The sequence below is a fragment of the Halichoerus grypus genome, chromosome 6 (assembly GCF_964656455.1).
Source record: "Halichoerus grypus chromosome 6, mHalGry1.hap1.1, whole genome shotgun sequence".
Taxonomy (NCBI): domain Eukaryota; kingdom Metazoa; phylum Chordata; class Mammalia; order Carnivora; family Phocidae; genus Halichoerus; species Halichoerus grypus.
Window position 1 is genome coordinate 167,557,619 of NC_135717.1, and position 20,704 is coordinate 167,578,322.

Consider the following 20,704-nt stretch of genomic DNA (forward strand, 5'->3'; position numbering starts at 1 on the left):
CACACATGTGGAACACATAAATGTACACACCACGAGAAGCTCTGAAAACATAAAATTTAAATACATATGTAAAATTTTAAGTTAAATATAAAATTTAAAATAATACATCTTTTTAATTTTATTTTTTAAATACTTTTAATTTTTTTAAATTATTTTTTAGGGGTGCCTGGGTGGCTCAGTCATTAGGCATCTGCCTTTGGCTCAGGTCATGATCCCAGGGTCCTGGGATCGAGCCCCACATCGGGCTCCCTGCTCGGCCAGGAGCCTGCTTCTCCCTCTCCCACTCCCTCTGCTTGTGTTCCCTCTCTTGGTGAGTCTCTCTGTCAAATAAACAAAATCTTTAAAGATTTTTATTTATTTATTTGACAGAGGGAGAGAGAGAGCACAAGTAGGAGACAGGCAGGCAGTGGGAGAGGGAGAAGTAGGCTTCCCGCTGAGCAGGAAGCCCGATGTGGGGCTCGCTCCCAGGACTCTGGGATCATGACCTGAGCCGAAGACAGATGCCCAACCGACTGAGCCACCCAGGCGCCCCCCAAAAAATTATTTTTTAAATGTAATCTCTATCCCCAATGTGGGGCTCGAACTACTACCAGTAATCAAGAGTCACATGCTCTACCCCCTGAGCCAGCCAGGTGCCCCCCAAAATAATATATATATTTTTAAAGTTATGCTTTAATAAACTCCCACGGTTCACAGTTTGGGCATAAAAGGCTTTACGTTGAAAAGCTCCCTCCCACTCCTGCCCTTCCTTGCCTCATCTCCTCCCCAAGGAAGTCCCGCAGAAGTAACCGAAGTTCCTGTGTTTTGCGACTCTCTATCTAGCAGGTGCGCGTTCACAGGAGGCCGCACTTGCGAAGCGGCTGTGCGGAGTGTAGGCGGTCCATGCCTCTGACCCACCAACAGGACGCAGGGCCTCATTCCCTGCTGCCAGGTGGCCCTTCCACGTCCGCCCAGAAGCCTGGCGCGGTCCCCACTCCGACAGGTAGATTTAATTGAGCCCGCCCACTCCGGTCGCAGGAGCCAATCGAGCACGTTATGCAAATCTGAATCTAATTCCACTCCCAATGGTGGCGAGGAACAACAGGCTAGCGGGGTTCCCCTTTACTGCTTGGGCGCTGAGAAGTCTGGAAAGTTTCTGCCAGGGGCAAGAAGAACTTGGAAACCGTGGGAACTGGAGAACTGGGGGCAGGGACGTAAAGGGGACTGACATTGAGGCTTGAAGGACAGCTAGAGGTCATTTTGTCTGGACTCGGGGCTGACCCTCTCCCTCCCTCCGCGTCCTTCCTGCCAGGTGCTCACATAATCTTTGGTGAAATCACTACTGGCAGACGTCGCCCAGATGATGTGAGAGCGCGACGTGGCTTCATTGGAAGCAGGTCCAAGGTCTGGCTACTGGGCGTGGGGGAAAAGCCCCAGAGAGAATCGGAAGCAGGCTCAAATCCTGCCTCTGCCACGGGTTAGCTGTGTGCCTTTGGGCAACCCCTGCCATCTTGCTAAGGCCTCAGCTTCCTCACCTGGAAAATGGGGGAGTAATAACACTACCCTCCTAGCTCCAATGTTAGGATCGATGGGCTAGTCGAATGAAAACGCAGATTTTGATCTCTGCAAGCCCTAGTGCTTAACAATTAGAAGAGTATCACTTTGAGGTTAGACAGACCAGGTGATCCATTCCTGGTTTTCCCATTTATTTGCAGTGTGACCTTAGGCAGGTCATTTTACCTCTCTGACTCTTGTTTTCTTCAACTCTAAAGTAAAAAATTCCAACCGCTGTCATTAGGATTAAATGAATTCAGGTGTATAAGGCACTTGGCACAGGGCCAAGCCACGTGTTCCTAGAATAGGAACCTAGAATAGTTCCTCCTGGAACCTCAGTTTCATTGTTTGCCTGCCGTATACAACAATAATGTCTTTCCTGCCTGCCCCACAGAATAGCCATGAGCCTTAAATGTCTTATGACACAGTTTATAAATAGGAAAACATTATACCAATGTTAATAGTGATCTTGCAAGGCAGCCAGCACACTGGAAAAAAGCATGATGTTGGCCCTGGCTCTGCCTTTTATTCTGGGTGACCTTGAACATGTTATTTTATCTGACCAAGGGTCAGTTTCCTCTCCTGTAATACACCAAGTTTATAGAGTCATTGTGGACATTGGGAAAATGGTGTGTGGAGAGTGCCCGCTATATGCCCAATGCACAACAAATTTTAATAAACAGTACCTATTATTACCAGTAAGTTTTTCTTTCTTTTTTTTTAGAGGAGGGAAGGGGGAGAGGGAGAGATAACTGTAAGCAGGCTCTATGCCCAGCAAAGAGCCCGACAGGGGGCTCGATCTCACAATCCTGAGATCATGACCTGAGCCAAAATCAAGAGTCAGATGCTTCACCGACTGAGCCACCCAGGTACCCCCCCAGTAAGTTTCTCTTTAAATGTCCCTGGATTCTATTTCCAGAACTGAGGGACTGGGAGATAAGGATGAGAACAAGACTTGCTTCTCACTGTAATCCTCCTGTATCGTTTGACTTGTATTATGGTAATGTATTACTTTTTTAAAGATTTTATCTATTTATTTTTATGGGGGGGTGGGAGGGACAGAGGGAGAAGCAGACTCCCCGCTAAGCAGGGAGCCCGATGCGGGACTCAATCCCAGGACCCTGGGATCATGACCTGAGCTGAAGGCAGACGCCTAACCGACTGAGTCACCCAGGCACCCTGAGAATGTATTATTTTTTTTTTAAATACATAAAATTTAAATTAAAAGTGGAAATACAATTAATTATATAAATACAATAAGTAATAAAAATCAAAACATAATTAAAATTTAAAACTGATTTTTAATCTCATGAGTAGAGGCCTTGTCTGGGGTAAGAAGAAACCCAAATGCAAAGAATAACCTTGTGTCCACAAATGCTACAGTTTACCATGGAAAGGCAGAGTCGTGATTTTTTTCTAAGATCCATGGGAAAATTTCCAAACCCTAACAAGGGGTCACCTCTGAAAGGAGTGACCATCCATTGGTGTCAACATTCTCAAAGCCACTCTGAAGTCATGTTCTATGGAAGGAGATGACCTGGATGAGGAAGACTTTGGACTGGATTTCCCTGAGCATCAGAGGTATTCAGGACTCAGGGTGAGTCATTCCTCCCCGCTGGGCTTGCCCTCCAACCCCGATAAGGATGAATAATACCTCATTATGGAGTATTAGCGTTCCCCCAACCCTAGTGCCTTACATGGGTATCCACGAGCCATGGAATGTCCAGCCAATCCACGCCCACACTTCTCCAACTGTCCTGGGATGCCTCTGGCCTTTGGATGGCCTTCCTGTTCTTCCTCCTCTGGAGGCCACGGTGTGAATTGACTACCACTACTCTGCCCTGGAGGTCCCCATTCAGCTGGAAAAAGGCAGGAAGGAAGAACATCAAGGCCCCAGCCCACTTGCTCTCCTGTGTCCACTGTCACATCTTTACTGTGTGTGGCAGTGACCCCAAAGTTCAGGTTCTGTTCACGAATTATTCATCAAGTCGGAGGCGGAGGGGACATGAACTTTCACCTGCCTCCTCCTGGGAGGGACATGTGTCCTTTTCACTCACATCTCATTGGCCAGAACCATAGTGGGCCCAGCCAAGTGGAAGGGTGTGGGCCAGTGCTGGGGAGGTACTGGAATATTTGGTGAGCTTTGCTGGGTCGGCCACCATCTTTCTGCTCAGCCTTTGACCCACATTAATTCACTTTAGAACCAGAGGACATTAGAATGGGAGGGACCTCGGCAGTCATCCCATCCAGTGTCTTCTGAAGGTCGAAACACATCAGAATCTTTGGGTTGTTGTCAAAAACGCAGAGTCCTTGGTCCTCCCCCAGAACTCCTGAGTCAGAACAGTCTAAGATGGTGCCAGGGAATCTACATTTTTAGGAGCTTACCAGTTAATGCTAGCAGCAGCCAGGTTTGTGACCCACTGATGGAGGCTCTCCCTCTTTTACAGATGAGGAAACAGGCCCAGAAAAGGACAGTGACTTTCTCAGGGCCACGCAGGGAGGGAATGACAGAGCTTGGACCAGAGTCTAGGCTTCCTGTCCAGGGCCCTTAACACCTGTCTCTTCCTGCCCCGGCTTCTGATAACAGCACCTAAATTCTCCTTTGGGGAGCCACCAGTCACCCTCTCTGGGTCCCCATGGTGGAAGTGGGGCTGACCCATTTCCCAAATCTGGAGTGGGTCCATGACTCAGACCTGACCAGTCAGAAGCCCAGGATATGTTCTGAGGAGGTTTTGAGATCAAGTCTGGGAGGGGGGAGGCAGCCCCAGGATGTTTGCTGCAACTATTTAGAGAAAGCAGCTCTCTTTCCACTGAGGTTGCTAACTGGTTTGATGTGATACTGGATAGCTGGTGGCTGTCTGCCATCACGTAGGGAGAGCCCACCTGAAAATAAGCCCTAACTGCTGGAAAGCAGGGCTAAGGGACGGAGAGAGGGACCCGATCGCAGCATCCCATACCTGCATCCAGCTCTGCCCGGACTTTTCCCTGTGGGAGCCAATAAATTCTCTCTCGGTTCCCTGAGGTTGGCATCTGCCCTGCAAACGGCTGGGGGACAGAGCACTGGGGTCCAGGAGCACCACTGATTGGATGATGTGTGTCTACTGAGGGACATCTATTGAGGGTCAGGTGTGAGATGCTGATCCTGCCCCTCATCAGCCGGGGACACAGGACCCACACACAGGCAGAGCAAGTGGGGCCCAAGACAGGTTCTAGATGGGCTTCACAGATATTCGGGTCTCACTGGATCTCCTCCCTGGGAGTTAGGCATGGGAGGCCTAACCATCTCTGAATGATGAAGAAAGCTAAGCTCAGAGAGAGAAGGCCACTTGCCCAAGGTCACACCAGAAGTGACAGAGCTGAGACTTAGCCCCGGTGTTTCAACGGTCAGCCAGAGTGCTCAGAGCTCCCGTGGGCTGCTTCTCGTGGGTTCTGCACTGTCTGGACCTAGAGGGGACGTGTGCTGAGTGCCTGCCATGGGCCCGGCGCTGTTCTGAGCCTTTCTGGGGTTTGCTCACGCATTCCATAGGCAAGATACTGAGAGGGGATGCTGGGGATGACGACCCCATGTTACAGTGATCTAATAAGGCACAGGGTGGCTCAGGAACTTCACCAAGGCCACAAGGCCGGAGAGTGTCAAGGTCCCATTTGGGCCCAGAGAGCCTGGCTCCTGAGCAGGTGGTGGCTGGAAGGTCCCTTCACCGCATGTTATGCCACATCCAGGCAGGCAGGAGCTTCTCAAGCTGAGGAGAATGGCTGAAAAGAAACCCATGTCTGTGGGGGGCACGTGGGAAGGACAGGAGCCCCTTCTCTGCTCACACAGACTTCCCTGGAATGGCCCCAGACGCGAGTCCCCCCTGCAAGGAGGCCTCACAGAACAGCCGGAGAAGCCGGTGGGGTTTCTGCTAAGAGGCAGGAAACGTGGTGAAGCGTGTTCTCTGGACTTCTGGGCGCCCCGCGGAACTGAAAGCAGGGTCTCGGAGAGAAAGTTGCACATCCCTGTTTATAGCGGTCTTGTTCCCATTAGCCAGGAGGCGGAAGGACCCCAGTGCCCGTGAGCAGTGAGTGAGAAACCAGGTGTGGTACACACGCACAGTGGAATCGCACTCAGCCTTAAAGACGAAGACAGCTCTGACCAGGCTCCAGCGTGGATGAACCTGGAAGACGTTCTACTTGGTGAAATGAGCCGGTCACAAAAGGACAAATACCTTAGGATTCCGCTTCCGTGGGGTACCTAGAGGAGTCAGCTTCATAGAGGCAGAGAATAAAATGCCACATGGGGCGCCTGGGTGGCTCCCTCGGGGAGGCATCCGACGCTTGATCTCAGCTCAGGTCTGGAGCTCAGGGTTGTGGGTTCGAGCCCCGCGTTGGGCTCCATGCTGGGTGTGACGCCTACTTGAAAACAAAAAACAAAAAACAAAAAATGCCCCCTGCCAGGGGCTGCAGGGAAGGGCGGATGGGGAGTCGCTGTTCAATGGGGACAGAGTTTGTTTTGCAAGTGGAAAAAAGCTCCGGTGGTGGACAGCAGTGATGACTGCACAAGAGTGTGAATGTTCTTAGTGCCCCTGGACTATTCACTGGAAGACGGTTAAGATGGGACAGTTGATGTGATGTGTGTTTCACCACAATTAAAAATTAATTAATTAATTAATTAAAAAGAGTGCTCTAGGGGCGCCTGGGTGGCTCAGTCGGTTGAGCGTCCGACTCAGGATTTCGGCTCAGGTCATGATCTCAGGGTCGTGAGATCGAGCCCCGCATTCAGCTTCCATGCTCAGCAGGGAGTCTGCTTCTCTCCTTCTCCCTCTCCCTCTGCCCCTCCCCCTGCTCAGGTGCACTTGCTCTTTTTCTCTCTCTCTCAAATAAATAAATAAAATCTTTTTTAAAAAGTGGTCTTTTTTTTTCTTTTTTTAAGGGACAGCTTCATTTCAAATCCTAGCTCTGCCACTCATGAGCCGTGTGACCTTGGGCAAGTTTCTTTCCCTTCCTGTGCAATTTTTCTTACTTGTGAAATGAGAATATTACCTAGGTCAGTAGAAGTATGGTGAGGTTTCGATGCCTGGGTACCAGCGAAGTGCTCAGAACAGTGCCTGGAACCAGATAAGCACTCAGCGCTGTTGGCCAGCATTATTTTCACGCCAGTCCCTGGATCCCAAAAGGAAAATAATGAGTCTTTCTTCTTCTTTTCTTTTTTAAGATTTTTATTTATTTATTTGACAGAGATAGAGCGCACAAGTAGGCAGAGCGGCAAGCAGAGAGAAGGAGAAGCAGGCTTCCCGCTGAGCAGAGAGCCCAACGTGGGGCTCGATCCCAGGACCCCGGGATCACGACCTGAGCCGAAGGCAGACGCTTAACAACTGAGCCACGCAGGCGCCCCGAGTCTTCCTTCTTTAGCCTCACGGTTACTTTCCCTAAGTTCCACCAACCTAAAGACACCAAACTGTCCACACTTCAAGCCACGGAGTGGGATCGTGGGAAAGACGGGTGTCACAGCCACCCAGTGCGAGCCCTCAGCTCCGCCCCTCCTTGTGCTGCTCTGCAACTTTGGGCCAGCTCACTTACCTCTCTGTGCCAGACTTTCCTCACCCGAGAAATGGGTGAACTAGCCCCTATCTCACTGGTGGAAGTGAGGATTAAGAGAAGGAACGGAAGTGCACAGGGCTGGCCCTCCCAGTAGGCACCCTGCACACATCCACCCCTTTCTTCTCCCCCTAAACCACGGCCAGGGCCCAGGGCAGTGAGTTTCCTCACTTCCCAGGCTGTTGCTGGTTTGTAAAGGACCAGAGAAGTGTTGTCTCCAAGGACTTCAGTCCATGTGCCCAGGATGAGAGTCATTCACAAAGGGCCACCAGCCCTCCAAGGCTTCCTGAAGAGCTTTTGTCTTCCTTGTAGGGCCTCGGGTGGGAGTCAAGAAGATGCCCAGGGCGATAAATAAAGAGGAAGCAAAAACAAAACTAAAGAAGTGTTTACTCTGAGATGAAAGTGCATTGCTAAACACTAACCACAAGGACTTGTGTACAGAAACCACATGTTGGGGATGCTCTGGAATGTCACAAGCTATAGTGGCAAGAAAGGCAGGCTGGGCTGGGCCGGGCCCCAGGAGGCAGGAGCAGGACCCCACCCACGGCAGCCCTCTCGGGGACCCTGGCACCTACCTTCATGTCCCAGGTTCCATGAGCTCTCACACCCAAGCTCCCACAGCCTGAGCGCTCTGCACCACCTCCCCGTGTGACCGCCCCCTCCTCGGCAGGGCCCCTCTGCCCATCTGGAGCGTCTTTGCCCCCCACTCTCCTTAGCCTCACTACGTCTGACTCATCCTTCAAAACTGTGTTTAGACACCACCTCTGCTGGGAACACTTCGCTGACCCCACTGTGCCCCCAGACCCTCATAACCCGTATGCTCATCTCTACGGCTACAACTCTACAAAGCGCATCAATTATCCGTGTACTTGTTTCTCTCCCCTATGAAGCTGCAAGCACTTAGGGGCAGTAGAATGTTGAGGACGTGGATTTGGAGCCCGACTGCCATGGTCTGAATCCCAGTCTCCAGCTGCGTGACCTTGGGTGAATGAAGGAATCTTCCCTGCTTCCGAATTCCCCTCGGTAAGATGGGGACTGTAACAGCATTGGCATTACGGGGTCTCTGCCAGTTGCTGAGGATGTCTATTCCAATCACACAATCTAGAACTGGGGAAATAACCATGGGATGGGTTTGGGGACCCATCTGGCCAAGTGTGAGAAAGACCTAAGCTGACACTCCATGGATCATCTGATCATCCCAAAAGCCCTTGCTCTGACTGGTGGACCACCGTGATGTGCTGGGTCTCCTGGAGTTCACGTCAGTTTAGAGCCAGAAAAGTCTGATTATCTCCTTTCCCTAAGGCGCAGTCACCCTAGGAAAGGGCTGGATGTGCCCTTGGGGGAGGCTGGGAGAAAGCTGTAGACTGTAACTTCTTCTTCTTCTTCTTTTTTTTTAATCTATCACTCTTTTCTCACTGAGCTCCATTTGAAATTCTCAGGCTCAGTTACTTTATTTCTTTTTTACTTTCCACTTGATATATGTGTGCAGCGCCCATTTTTCTTTTCAGTACTAGATTGGCTAAATTTCTTTTCCTGCCAGAGAAATGGCAAGCTCAATTTTAAATGGCTCACACTGCTTTATTTTTTTTTAACATTGATCTTTTCTGTTAGTTTTTTTTTTTTTTTTAATTTTAATTCTAGTAGAGTTAACATACAGTGTTATATTAGTTTCCGGTGTACAATATAGTGATTCAATACCTCCATACATCACCCAGTGCTCATCATGATAAGTGTGCTCTTAATCCCCTTCACCTATTTCCCCCACCCCCCACCCACCTCCCCTCTGGTGACCAGCAGTTTGTTCTCTATAGTTAAGAGTCTGTTTTTCAGTTTGTGTCTTTTTTTCTTTGTTCATTTGCTTTGTTTCTTAAATTCCACATATGAGTGAAATCATATGGTATCTGTCTTTCTCTGACTATTTCACTTAGCATGATACTCTCTAGCTCCATCCATGTAATTGCAAATGGCAAGATTTCATTCTTTTGACGGCTAATATTCCATTGTACATATAGACCACATCTTCTTTATCCACTCATCAGTCGATGGACACTTGGGCTGCTTCCATAGTTTGGCTATCGTAGATAATGCTGCTGTAAACACAGGGGTGAAGAGGGTAACTTTTTGGCACTGCAGTGGGGTCCCCCCTCAAGGGGAACCAGCTCCCCTTTATTCAAGGTGTCTGGGTGCATAAACTGGTTCAAGTCCAAGAACTGATTGAGGGCATTGACTTTGTTTTGGTCACTTGAGTTAGTCCCTCTTTACTTGATGGAGAATTCTTCCACTTCCATAGACCAATTAAGAATTCAGTAGACCCTCCATCCATTTCTTTTCTAGGGACACCAGGATCGACTACCAATGTCGTCAATCTCTGTGTGTTTAGATGGATTTAAGTAGGTTGATGTATGCAAAGTGCTAGAATGAAGCCTGCCACGCCATATGCAAAATAGAGGGGCTTTTATTTTTTTAAGATTTATTTATTTATTTTGGAGAGAGAGCAGGGGGAGGGGCAGAGGGAGAGAGAATCTCAAGCAGACTCCACACTGAGCACAGAGCCCAATGCGGGGCTTGATCCCACAACCCCAAGATCACGACCTGAGCCGAAACCAAGAGTTGGGTGCTTAACCAACTTCACCACCCAGGCGCCCCAACAGAGGGGCGTTCATCACTGTCGTCCCTCTTTGTGCTCCTGTGCCCCACAGCAAGTAAGCACTTGATAAATGATTACAAAATGGGGCCACTAAGGGGTCCATGATCTACGTCTCCTCTTGAGGCATAAGCAGTGTTCACCTGTGATTCGGGTAAGACTGGAGGTCCTGGGGCATCCAACATGGGCCTCTCTGCATGAAGCCAAGGAGACTTCCGGGAAAGAACTCACTGGAAGGTAAAGGAAAGTCCAACATGGAGGGTTGCTTTGAGGGTTGGCCAACACCAGAGGAGAGTGTTTTGAACACAGAGCAGAGCAGCCTGAGATGTGACCCTCAGATTATCTCCCCTAGGCTTACTTGTTTACGAATGTAGTTATTTGTTTTTATTCTGCCTCTAAGAAACTCTAGCTACACAGAGTTGAGTAGACAGACTTTCAGGGGATAGCAGCGATCTTTGGTAGTTTATGCAAGATTATTTTCTTATTTATTTTTATGCTTTCCTTCTTCCTTGGTTCCCATTCATCTTCCCCACACATGCGTGAATCTTGTGAATTTTCTTTTAAGATTTCTTGCATGTGTTTTTTTTTTCCTTGCACGTGTTTTCATTTTCAAAAATTATGGGGCGCCTGGATGGCTCAGATGGTTAGGCGTCTGCCTTTGGCTCGGGTCATGATCCCAGGGTCCTGGGATCGAGTCCCATATGGGGCTCCCTGCTCAGCGGGGAGTCTGCTTCTCCCTCTCCCAGTCCCCCTGCTTCTGCGCTCTATCTCTCTCTCTGTCAAATAAATAAATAAAATCTTTAAAAAAAAAAGTTAAATCTCGCTCCGTTTACTGCTTTGAGATCTATCTCTCTGTTGCTGTACGCACACCTGTTCTTTGTTGCTGCTCTCACTTCCCTAGCACAGATCTGCCACATTTTGCCACCAGCAATGCAACAATGAATATCTCTGCCCAGATTCTCTGAGAGATTTTGATGAGAGTTTCTCCAGGATGATTACCCAGGAGTGGGATTTCTGGGTTATGTGGCATACCCAGATTGGATCTTGCCAGATAGTGCCTGATTGCTTTCCAGAATGGCTGTGCCAATTCACATGTCTCAGCCGTGCCTGAGACCACCCAACTCCCCCGCGTCGTCACCAACACCTGCGAGTACTGATCTTTCTAAGTTGTGCTGGGCGTGAAGTGGCATCTCACCGTTTCAGTCCTTGTTAAAGGCTGTCTTCCCTCCTGGACTGTGAGTCTGTGAAGATGGCAGGTCCACACAGAAGGTATGTCTGTGTCCTTAACTTTCTGCTCAGTGCCTGCCACACCAGGTACTTCCATTTGTACTGTTGAAGGGGTGAACACTTACTCTCGTGAGCCCCCCTTCCTGAGCTCAAGCTTGACTCCTGGGGAGGAGAGACAGGACCATGAGTGAGCAAAAAGGAAGAGCTGATCCACTAAAGCCGCAGAAAGCCACCGGCCACGGAGAGTTCCCTAGGGGCTCCCAGATACAGCTGGAGGGAATGTAAAGGAGCGGACGTTCCCACAGAGCCAGGGAAAGCCATTGGGTTGCAGACTGGTATCTGTGTTCATCTAGAAAAAAAGGGCTCTGGGGCGCCTGGGTGGCTCAGTCGTTAAGCGTCTGCCTTCGGCTCGGGTCATGATCCCAGGGTCCTGGGATCGAGCCCCGCATCAGGCTCCCTGCTCAGCAGGAAGCCTGCTTCTCCCTCTTCCACTCCCCCTGCTTGTGTTCCCTCTCTCGCTGTGTCTCTCTCTGTCAAACAAATAAATAAAATCTTTAAAAAAAAAGAAAAAAAGGGCTCTGCTGAGATCAGGGAAGCCTGGCCGGAGGCGCCTGGCAGAATCCCCACAGGCTGACTTGAATATTGAAGGAGAACAGAGCAGCTGCTACCAGGGGGTTGGACCAAATGGTCCTGGCTCACATGTTACTGTAATGATGATTATTACAATTTGGGGGGCTCAGTCCGTTAAGCATCTGACTCTTGATTTTGGCTCAGGTCATTATCTCGGGGTTGTGGGATCAAGCCCCATGTGGTGCTCTGCGCTCAGTGCGGAGTCCGCTTGAGATTCTCCCTCTCCCTCTCCCTCTGCCCCTTCCCACTCACGCACTCTCTCTCTCTCTTTAAAATTAGTAAATAAAATCTTTTAAAAAAAATTGATGGGATAAAATGAAAGCCACATGCCTCTGAACCCTCCCAACCAGCTCTGTTTGAGCCTTGCTCTTCTCCCCTGCAAAATGAGACTCATGGGGTTGTTTTCATGTTCAAGTGAGAAAAGGGATGGATGGGAAAGAACTTTCTAGACTGCCAAGTACATCCAAACAGATGGCCAAGACTATATTAAGAAAGCAGAGACCTTCTTACAGAGTGATGCTGATGGTCAGTGGGCTCTTTCTTCAGGGCAGTTTAAAAACCTACGGTTTTAAGAAGCTTTCAAATAAAGGAATGATGTTCTTAGCCCATCCTTTGAGGAGAGAAAGGGATGGTGGCAGTTGGTAGGGGAGGAATGGGGCTGAAATTTGGTTGCTCGTCCTGCTTTCTAGATTGCCAGGAACTGTCTGAGCGAGGGGAGGGTCAGGAGCAGAAGCAGATGGAATCCAACCACCGTCTTCCCCCGGCCTATACTCCCAGAGGTCAAGGAGCTGACGGGGTGGGGACACAAAGCTCACTGCTTCAGCAAAGGGACAGTATTGGTTAGAGGGTAGATCAGGCTGCTGTCACCGAGCGGAAAACATCATTGCTTCCATGAGACAGAGATGTATTTCTCTCTCACGTAACAGTCCGGGGAGGTGGTCCAGCACCAGCATGGCAGCTCAGCAGCGCTGGGCGCCCAGGCTCTTTCTATTGTGTAGCTCAGCCATCCCTCGGGGGTTGCCCTTATTCACATGCCTTCAGCCACAAAACTGCAATTAGTCTGTCATTCCAGGCAGAGGGAGAAGCGAGAGAGGAAAGGGGCTGACACATTCCTTTCCTATTAAGGACATGTGGTAGCCAGCCTCCAAGACTGTCCCAGATGATCCCTGCCCCTCTGTGTTGTCCTTTCCTACACCGAATAGGGATGACTGTGTAACCAATAGGATATTTTGGAAAAGACAGAGGGTGCCTTCCGAGGCTAGGTCATAAAAGACATTGCAGTTTCTGCCTTGCTCTCTCTTGGGTCGCTCGCGCTGGAGGAAGCCGGCTGCCATGTCCTAAGAACAGTCATGCCTTGTACAGAGGTCCACACAGTGAGGGACTGAGGCCTCCCACCAACAGCCCGCGAGAACCTGCCTCGCCGTGGGAAGGAGCCACCTTGGAGGAGGATCTTCCAGCTACTGTGCAGCCTGGAGGTAACTGCAGACCCAGCCGACATCTTGACAGCAACTTCCTGAGAGTCAGTCACTGCATCACTCACCTAAGCCATTCCTAAATTCCTGACCCCCTGGAACTGTGTGAGATACTAAATGTCTATTGTTGTTTTAAGCCGCTAAATTATGGGAAAACAAGTTGCTCAATACTACCTAACTCATACAGGTCACCACTCAGAAGGCACACACATCAGATTCATTCACATCTATTGGCCTCAACCCAGCCACATGGCCGCATGTAGCTGCAAGGGAGTCTGGGAAATGTAGTCTTTAGTTGGGCAGCTATGTGCCCCGCTAAAACTTCAGGGATACAGATCCTTAACTTAATTACATCTGCAAAGTGTCTTTTGCCATATAAGGTAACATATTCACAGGTTCCAGGGATAGGACGTGGACATCTTTGGGGGTCATTATTCCATCTGCTGCAATGCAGAAGCTTGCACATAAGCTTGTACTTCTGCACATAATCAAGATTATTCTGAGTGGGAAAAAAGTCAATTTCAAGAGGTTGCATGCTGGTGATTCCATTTATACAATGCGCCATGTGAGTGAACATCACTACAGAGGTGGGACCCAGAAGCTACAAGGGGCTAGGAGTGGGCAGCGGGGGTGGGCTTATACAGGTGCATCTCGTGGTGTTGGTACAGTTAAGTATCTTGATTACGGTGGTGGTTACATGAAGCCCCACAAGTGATAAAATTGCATAAAGCTACATGCACACACATGAAGGCATGTAGAACTGGTAAAATCTTGATAAGCTCTGTGGATCGCACTCATGTCAATTTCCTGGTTTTGATACTGGACTATAGTTAGGCAAGATGTTAACATGGCGGAGGGAGTCTGGGTGAATCTCTAATTCTTTCAAAACTTAAAAATTTTTAAAAAAGAGGGGGGGCACACCTGGCTGGCTCAGTCAGTGGAACATGTGACTCTTAATCTCAGGATCGTGAGTTCAAGTCCCACATTGGGTGTAGAGCTTACTTTTAAAAAAATGTAAAAAAAAAAAAAAAATTATGCTGGACTCCCAGACTGGAGACCTGGCTTCTGGATTCTGGTTCTGGTTCTTTCCTTAATTCACCTGCAGCAAATCGCTGGCCATCCCTGGGACTCTATCAGCCCATCTCTGAAATGGGGGTTTGGGCATATGTCGCAGGTTTTCAAAGTTTTATGTCTAACAGGGAAACCTTTTGTTCGGATGCAGACACCGTTAGCACCCAGTGCTGTGATCCCCCGTGGGACTTACTTCTGCCAGCACCGGTACCACCTCCCTGGAAGGCTCTAGCTGAGCTCAGGGGAGGCTGGAAGTGCAAAATCCTTGCCTCAGGATCCAGTCTGCTTCCAACCAAGTTAGAATCCCAAAATGCAGACAGATCCCAGTCCCAGGAGGCAAGAGGGTCAGTGAGGGCTGTGCCATGCGGGGGCCAACCTGAAGCCCTAGTATATTTTGATAAGGAAGGGAGTAAATAGGGAAGCACAGCTGGAGAGGAAACCTCATGATCCAAGATGCCAGGAGCGACCCTGAGATGATAATTTGCTGTCCCCATCCTCCAGGCAGACCAAGTCACTCGGTGGTAGTTCTTTCCATATCTTTCCTTTTCACTCCAGACCATGTTCCTCTTTTGACCAAGAGAGTGACCCAAAAAGGATTGTGGTCACTTTCTTATCTGGCCTGTGGTGGGGGTGGGGCACACACGTCAGGCCCTTCCCCAGCTCGTGTGGCCCCAAGCAACTTCTTCAGTGAGGACATGGCAGCCCCACTGGAGGCCACCGCTGGGCACCTCCCAAACTCTGAGCCAGACAAAGGAACCCCAGGCAATATCCTGAGGGTAGGCCCCAATGGAAGCTGGGTAGTATGGTCCTAGGAGAGAGCATTAAGGAGGGAGTCCTAGGAGAGAGCACTGGAGACAGAGTCCAGCGCTGCCCTTGTAGAGTGTTTATCCTTCTGAACTTCAGTCCCTTCAACAGCATCCACATACCAGGATCCTGGGCAGGGGATGTGAAAAATCCCCATAGGCCAGAAACCATAACCAATCGTACCATTCAGCTGGGAGTTACCCTTCCAGTGAGGACAAAGCCTTTGTTCCACATTGTGTCCTGGCACCAGGCACAGGGCTGACACGTGGGAGGGGCTCAGTAAATGCTGGCTGGATTAATGAGTTGGTGAATGAATGAGTGAGAGCTTGCATAGGTCATCCAGTTTGACAATTCGATCCAACCAAGTATCATGAATGGGCCTACTATGTGCCAGGAGCTGGGCAGGGCACTGAGGAAAATCACGAATAACAAAATTAAAAATTCCCACTTCTCCTTCTCCTCCTTCTCCTTCTCCTTCTTCCCCTCCTTCCCCTCCTTCCTCTCCTCCTTCCCCTCCTTCCCCTCCTCCTTCCCCCCCTCCTTCCCCTCCTCCTTCCCCTCCTTCCCCTCCTTCCCCCCTCCTTCCCCTCCTTCCCCTCCTCCTTCCCCTCCTTCCCCTCCTCCTTCCCCTCCTCCTTCCCTTCCTCCTTCCCCTCCTCCTTCCCTTCCTCCTTCCCCTCCTTCTTCTTCCTCCTTCCCCTCCTCCTTCCCTTCCTCCTTCCCCTCCTTCTTCTTCCTTCTTCTCCTTCTCCTCCTCCTCCTCCTCCTCCTCCTCCTCCTCCTCCTCCTCCTCCTTCTTCTTCTTCTTCTTCTTCTTCTTCTTCTTCTTCTTCTTCTTCTTCTTCTTCCCCTTAAGAGCTGATGGCATAAGAGGGGAGCAGCCTCTGGTGGAGGCCCACGTGTGTATTCCTGTGTATCCTCTGCTGGAATTATAACTGGAGTCTCAACCTTAGGTCACTGCTCAGGCTGTCTGTGGTGGCTGAACTCTAGGCCAGTCTCATGATCCCTCCTCCTGGTGTTCATACCCTTGTGTAATCCCCTCCCCTTGAGTGTGGATAGGGCTACAGTTTGCTTCTAACCAACCAAGTGTGGCCAACGTGATAGAGTGAGGATGATCACGTGTGGGTGACTCCATTACTCACACTCTTCTTGTGAGGAGGCTCTGTCTCCCTTGCTGGCTTTAATGAGGCAGAGGGCCGTGTTGGGGGACCCAGGTGGCAAGGCTCTGAGGGAGGCTTCCTACTGACAACCAGCAGGGAAACAAGGCCCTTGGTCTGACAACAGCAAGGAACAAGATTCTACCAATTGTGGGAACTTGGAAGTAGACTCTTCCCCAGTCAAGCCTCAGATGAGACTGTAGCCCCAGCCAGCACTTTGTCACCTTGTGAGACCTCGAACTGGTAATTAAGCCTCGCCCATATTCCTGACCCACAGAAGCTGTAAGATCATAGATGTGTGTTGTTTTAAGCTTCTGAGATTGTGCTTATTTGTTATGCAGCAATAGATAACTAATGCATCCTTCCTTCTTCCTGAAATGCCCTCTTCCCTATTCACCACGATGCTCTGTCTTTGGGGGAGAAGGCACATGTTGTTTTTTTGCCTTCGCAGAATCCCATTCTTCCTCCTCTGATAACACAGCCCAGCTTCTGTGTGGGGGGCCACCTCTGTCCCACTGTTGGTTGGTCCATTTCATTCACACAGGGCTGACTCCACTCTCTAGCTCCAGAGTTTGACACATGACTCTGAATCCTCCCAGTCAGAATTCTCCATTGGTATGCCCATAGATGATAGGTTCAAGGTTGAGCATGTGTTCTAAGCTGGTACATTCAGAGGTAACTCTGGACCTTTTCTGAGTTTGCTACACTGATACTTTAGCTTTTTGTGCAATTGGTGTCATCTTGCAGAAAGAACCGTCTTCAGAATGGAGCCAATAGGAGGAAAACAGAGGTAGACATGGAGAGAGAAAAAGCCTTTATGATATTGCTCACTTGAGTACCTGGATCCAACCATGCCTGAAACTGGTAATCTACCCTTGGACATTCCACTCATGTGAGTCAATAAATTTTATTATTTCTTTAACCCAATTGAGTCAGGTTCCTGTCACTTGGAAAAGAGAAAGTCTTAATTAATATACTCATCTCTACAGGTTTATTCAATAACCTCCCTCCTCAAGAAAGCCTTCCCTACTCACACTGAAGGGCTTCTGCCTGCTACACCACTCTCCCAACTTAGCCTTTGGTTTTATCCTCTCCTGTTATTCTTTTTTTTTTTTTTTTAAGATTTCATTTATTTATCTGAGAGAGAGAGGAAGAGAGAGTATGAATGGGGGGTCAGGGGCAGAGGGAGAAGCAGGCTTCCCGCTGAGCAGGGAGCCCAATGCAAGGCTGGATCCCATGACCCCAAGATCATGACCTGAGCCAAAGTCAGATGCCCAACTGACTGAGCCACCCAGGTGCTCCTCTTCTGTTGTTCTTTAGCATCTTGAGTGTGAGTTGTGATGCTCCAGCAAGATTTAAAGCACTTTTAAAAACCTTTCTCTTGTGCCAGGCACATAGTATGTACCAAAACAAAACAAAACTGACCCAAACCAAAGAGTGCCTTTGGATCAAAATGCAATGTTGTAAAGAGGTGTCTAAATGGACTGAGGGTCACTACCCTGCACTGGGCACCTACAGTGCGCCAGGAACTCTCAAATGGACTGTCCCAGTAATCGCCCAGAGCTTTTGAAGTAGCAGTTCAGTTAGGGGACTCAGGTTGAGCAAACAGTAGAATTCAGTGAATTCAGGGAAAACAGTGGTTCTCAAACTTGACTGCACATAAGGATCCCCTGGAGGGCTTGGTAAACCCAGATTGCTAGGCCCACCTCCATAGTTTCTGATCCAGGTCTGAGGTAGGCCCGAGAATTTGAATTTCTAACAGATTCCCAGTATCGCTGACAAGTTTCTAACTGCAGGTCCTGGGACCACACTTTGAGAACCACTGGATGAAATGCTATTAAGAAGATTACAGAGCCAGTGAGGGAAACTGAGTCAGGCCTGGAGGCTACACAGCAAGAAGCAAGCCCAAACCACACTGAGGGACAGCTTCAGGGAAGAAGATCCACTGTATGGTTCCCCCCGCTGACACCAGGCACTGGGCACCTGCCATTCCACCACTGCGGCCCCCGGAAGCCTGCTGCCTCCCCCATCACTCCCCCCTCACCCCGCGTCTGCAACTGGGGTCTCCTGGGGGTTGCACGCCCGATTCCTAGCTGCAAGAGAGCCCAGGAAACAGAGGTGAGAATCATAATGTGGAAATTCTCCCAAACATAAGATTTTCCCAAAATGTCAGCTGGCCACAGAGCATAATAAATGTCGATTTAGTGTGCCTATTTGATGTGGGACAGGGAAATGGTTTGTGATGAGGAAAATTCTTCTTCTTCTTCATCATCTTCTTTGTTGTCATCTTCTTCTTCTTCTTCTTCTTCTTCTTCTTCTTCTTCTTCATCCTCTTCTTCTTTTTTAAGATTTTAAGGGGTGCCTCAGTCGGTTAAGTGTCTGACTCTTGATTATGGCTCAGGTCATGATCTCAGGGTCCTGGGATTGAGCCCAGCATCGCTCCCTGCTCAGCAGGGAGCCTGCTTCTCCTTCTCCCTCTGCCCTTCTTCCCGCCTCATGTGCGCATGCTCTCTCTCAAATAAATAAGTAAAATCTGAAAGAAAAAAAAAAAAATTTTAGTAATCTCTACACCCAATGCAGGGCTCGAACTGACCCCAGGCCTGCCGGCTTCATGGCAGAGACACACAGAAAACCCAAAGGAAGCCTGCGGGTCCAGGAAGCACAGTGCTCTCTCTGGCCTCGCCTGCCCAGTCTGTTTCTGTTTGTCTAGGCCTCCTTCTCCAACTCTCTCATTCACCATTTTGTCTCTGGGTGTCTAACTTGCTTCCCCTCTCCTGATTCTCGGACTCTTTTCTCTTGCTTCTTCCTCTATGTATCTGACCCTCCCTCTTCTGTTACTTTCTGTCTCTGGCTCTCTCTCCCAGCTCCCTCTGCCTCCCACCTCTCCCTGCCCCCCGCCTCTCTCCTCTCTCTCTTCCCTCCTCCTTTCCCTGCCCTCTGTCCCCTTGGAGCTCAAGCAAAGACCCGCCAGCCTCTAGGACACCAGGCTCCCCAGGGGCCCAGCAGGAAGTGCAGTTTCCCCTCTGACCCCATCAGCTGGCTGTGGGGGATGCAGCTTCCCTCCCACTCTGTCCGCTGGGGCAGCCTGGGCGGCCTCCCTGGGGCTCAGGATGGAGCATCTCACTTTTGAGGAAGACAGCCTTTACCAACAGGGCAGAGGGTAGGGGGCTGGGCTCTGGCCCGGTGAGCACGGGAGGAGAGCCCCATGTTCACTGAACTCCTCCTGGGTGTTGGCGCAGCACCGGTTGCTGGGGGGGGGGGGGGTGAGGGTGGCGGGAAGGCATCAGAGGCCATAGTCTGGTCCCCTTCCTGGAAGACAGCAGGACACATAGGGCAAGAAGTGGGGGATGGGGTTGGCAAGAACTGAAGTTTGAGGGGCCTGAGGGGTCTCTGCTGAGACAGGGGCCTCCTGGCCGGCCCGGGATGATAAGAACCACCCCCATGGGGACACCTGGGTGGCTCAGTCAGTTAAGAGTCTGTCGTCAGCTCAGGTCATGCTCTCAGGGTCCTGGGATCAGCCCACATCAGGCTCCCTGCTCAGTGCGGAGTCTACTTCTCCCTCTGCCTCTGCCCCTCCCCTCGCCTGCTCATGCTTGCTTTCTCTCCCTCTCAAATAAATAAATAAAATCTTTAAAAAAAAAAAAAAATAGGGGCCCCTGGGTGGTTCAGTCGGTTAAGCGGCTGCCTTCGTCTCAGGTCATGATCCCGGGGTCCTGGGATCGAGCCCCACGTCTGGCTCCCTGCTCAGCGGAGAGCCTGCTTCTCCCTCTCCCTCTGCCTACTTGTGCTCTCTATCTCTCTGTCAAATAAATAAATAAAATCTTTAAAAATAAATAAATAAAAAATAAAAAATAAATGCAAATACATCTTTATAAAAAAAAATATCCACCCCCATGAATTTGCACAGCCATGAAGGTATTTTTACATCCCCTGGGTGACCCTTAGGAGAGGCAGTGTGCCGCGTCAGCATCCTGGGTGGGAGGCAGAGGCCTGGAGTCTGACTCCATTTCCACCTTGCCGCATGCGTGACCTTGGACGTGTCACATAACCTCTCCTGGCCTGTTTCTTCATGTATGAAATGGGTGTAAAAAGCCTGCTCATTGCAGCGGCGTAGAGCGGATGGGGGACTAAAGACGGGGGAGAGGGGAGAGGAAGGAGCACAGGACCAGGAGCCCGGCTTAAAACCATGCACACTGAGGATCTCAGGGCTGCGGAGGTCAGAAGTCCACCACTGGTCTCACTGCGAAACATCAAGGGGTCAGCAGGGCTCTGTTCCTTCTGGAGGCTCTGGGGGTCTGCGTTCCTTTGCCCTTTCCAGCTTCCAGGGGCTGCCTGCACTGCTTGGTTCACGGCCCCTCGATCCATCCTCCCGGACCATTCTGCTGGACCCACAGCTCACTCTCCCCTGTTTAAGGGCCCACCCAGGTAATCCAGGATAATCTCCCTATTTTAAGGTCAACTAATTAGCAACCTTTTTTTTTTTTAAAGATTTTATTTATTTATTTGAGAGAGCGCAACAGAGAGAGCGCAAGCAGGGGGTGAGGCCGAGGGAGAGGGAGAAGGAGACTCCCCGCTGAGCAGGGAGCCCGATG

General features: G+C 50.0%; 2 long non-coding RNA genes across 2 annotated transcripts; one reads left to right on the forward strand and one right to left on the reverse strand.

The window, feature by feature from the left end:
- Nucleotides 1-2,845: 2,845 nt before the first annotated feature.
- On the reverse strand, nt 2,846-7,417 carry LOC144382171 (uncharacterized). Its single transcript, XR_013448612.1, has 3 exons — nt 7,090-7,417; nt 6,553-6,672; nt 2,846-5,922 (listed from the first exon to the last, which is right to left on the reverse strand). It is a non-coding gene; the product is annotated as an uncharacterized LOC144382171 (long non-coding RNA).
- A 5,478-nt stretch (nt 7,418-12,895) lies between these two features.
- On the forward strand, nt 12,896-18,222 carry LOC144382172 (uncharacterized). The gene is made up of 3 exons (XR_013448613.1): nt 12,896-13,083; nt 16,860-17,004; nt 17,909-18,222. It is a non-coding gene; the product is annotated as an uncharacterized LOC144382172 (long non-coding RNA).
- Nucleotides 18,223-20,704: the final 2,482 nt, after the last annotated feature.